Below are 2,949 nucleotides of genomic sequence, written 5' to 3'. Positions count from 1 at the left end.
TTGTGATTTTTTCGATTTTTACCATAATAATCATGATTCATTCGATTTGTAACTAGTCATGTTTTGTAAAAAATTTAATTACAAACATTTTTTTCCTCTTCCATTTTCGCCTAAAATCAACTATTGAAAAGATACATAATTAAATAGGAAGAAAAATGTGACATTTTTCGAATTTTTTTAACATATTGTGCCGCCAAAAGTTAAGCCCACGTTTTTTATATGCGCATAGAAAAATTTTCATTTCTAGTGATATTTGAAAGTCAAAAAGCCAAAAATCTCCGTGGATATACGATTCACCCAAACCAAAACAGATACCGCCTGGTCTATATTGGTCATACCGTGTGGAGAACACACATTGGAGTTGGCACATATTGGCTCAACTTTACCAATCGTACGTTGGCTCAGCCTGGCCATGCTGTGTAGCGCCGGCTTAGCTTAGCTTTAAAATATCTAACTACCTCCTCACGAGACAAAAAAGGAATAGTAAAAAGAAACAATAAAGAACAAAAATAAAGAACTAAACATATTTTCGTTGTCTTATAATGTATGTATGTATTTAATTTTATCAAAATATATGTACTTATGTATATCAGTTACAAAATTTAGCAGTTGTTTAGAGCAGTGTTTCTTTTCCTGGCTCAAACGGTAAGATTGAATTTAACTTATGCTGATACGTCTTTGATGTATTTTTTTTCAAATAATTTTATGCATTGCGCTAATGATTGAAATGAAGATCCCATTTTACATATAAATTAATAATTATATTTGACTTTCAATCAAAAAATCTAGAACATCTAGCATAAATAATTAAAATTATTATTTTTTAACTATAATTATTACTTTGATTACTGTTTTACGAATTNTCAAATTTTATCATGTCTTTTTCTGCATTTCACCTCTAAATAACCTTGACCTTGACCTTAGCTGACCTCAGATTCGGATTTCTCGACCTCAAAAACGTATCCATGATTTTTTTCAGACTTTACCATGGCTTTTTCGACACTTGACCTTCAAATGACCTTGACCTTGACCTTATGGAGCTTAGCTGACCTCAGATTTGGATTGTACGACCTCAAAAACATCCATGATTTTTTCAGATTTGTTCATGGCTTTTTCTGCATTTGACCTTCAAATGACCTTGAACTTGACCTTGTGGAGCTTAGCTGACCTCATATTCGGATTGTACGACCTCAAAAACATATCCATGATTATTTCATGGCTTTTTCTGCATTTGACCTTCAAATGACCTTGAACCTGACGTGACGGAGGTTAACTGACCCTCTCATCGTAATCAGCGACCCCAGAAACCCCTAGTAGCCTATACCGATTACGGTGTTCCCGCTTAGATCAAATGTTGACCTGTGTAATTACAGTGTCAGATTCTAATGCAGACTGATTTAAACGGCTATTGCCGTCCACTTGTCCAAAATTGATGACACAGCATTCCTAGGCTGTCCAGCTCATGTTAGCAATGTCGATGCTCCCAGTTCTCCAACTCTACGGGTAGTTGACCCTATATAACTCTTCCACCCTCAGAATGAAGCATCCCCTGGGAGACTGATTTTATTTCCTTCTTTGCCTTTGTCTTGATTTGATTTATTTTCTTTGCCCTTATTCTTCTTTGTTGCCCTTTTGTTCTTCCATCTTATGCAGATGTATACACCAGTGGTTGCTAGTAAAATATACAGGATGATGGTCCAAAGACTTGGCAAGTGCTATTTGTGAATTTCTTCTTCATTTTCGATCGGCATCATATGATCGGTAGGTAACTCTTTAAGATTTAGTTTATTTAGTTCCATTTTAAATTTGGGACGGGTATGAACTTTTGACTGAAGATGAACTGTATTAACTATGAGTGGTTTACCATAACTTGTTTCTTGAAAATTTAATTTTCGTCCTTTGAATACTAAGTTACAGGAGTCTTTCTTAATTAGGTAGATACCTGCGAGTGATATAGTTTCAATCGATTTTTGACATTGGGCTTCGATTTTCTCTTCTTTTGGAAATACAGCCAAATATTGGTTAATTTCGGGTACAGTTTCGATGTGATTTTCATCGATTTTTAATCGAATGAAACGGCAACCGCTAGAGTTTTGATTTAAGAGAATATTTTCTTCACAGGGTGTTCTGTAGTTGGCTTGTAGACTGTTCGGACAGTGATACCATTTACCTTGGGTACACATGTCGGATAGAGGTTTAATTGTGCCTTCATTTTTGGCTTTTAAAACAAGTTTCGTGTTTGGAATTATCGTTAAGTGATTCATGCCTTGTTGGTATAGATAGCATATTAAATAAGTCATATTCTTTTTCAAAATAGATAGGGATTGATAAGAAATATGTTATTCGATTTGGGTCTATTTTGCAATGAATTTTTAAGAGAGACTCAAAATTTAAAATATTTTCATATTTGACTTCAAAAGGCAAGGTGGTACCATAATGAAATTCGATTTTCTGGATTTCTAGAAATAAGTCGCTAGATTTAATTATACTAGGATGCAATACATTAATCTGCAGAATGTTATTGAATTTTCGATATCCTGCAAGGTATTGAAAATGGTATTATACAGTATGTTTAACTGATTGAATATATCCTTTGCTAAAAGAATATTGTCACGTCTGCCGTTTAAAATACTAAAATTAATTGGTAAAAAAAAATTATTGCTTCGGGCTACTCGCTTGGCTGCGGAGAGGGAAAAATACACAAATCAATCAGTTTTTACGGTTTATTATAAAATAAAATACTTACACTCCAAGGGCTGTTTGCTTGTCAAGTGGAGGCTCCTGGCCATCAACTGGCTCTCAAGGTGGCTCCTGACTGGCCCCGATTCACCAAGTTTCCGGGGTTTAAATATTCTTTACAAAATGCTGAGAGCATTAGAATTAAACCACCGGTAGAAGAATCGGGAACAGTGTATGAATCAGTTCGCCAGTTTATAGAGAGAGAGAGCG

The sequence above is a fragment of the Anoplophora glabripennis genome, unplaced genomic scaffold (genome assembly GCF_000390285.2).
Source record: "Anoplophora glabripennis isolate ALB-LARVAE unplaced genomic scaffold, Agla_2.0 scaffold672, whole genome shotgun sequence".
Classification (NCBI taxonomy): domain Eukaryota; kingdom Metazoa; phylum Arthropoda; class Insecta; order Coleoptera; family Cerambycidae; genus Anoplophora; species Anoplophora glabripennis.
Note: the sequence above shows the minus strand (reverse complement) of the source record.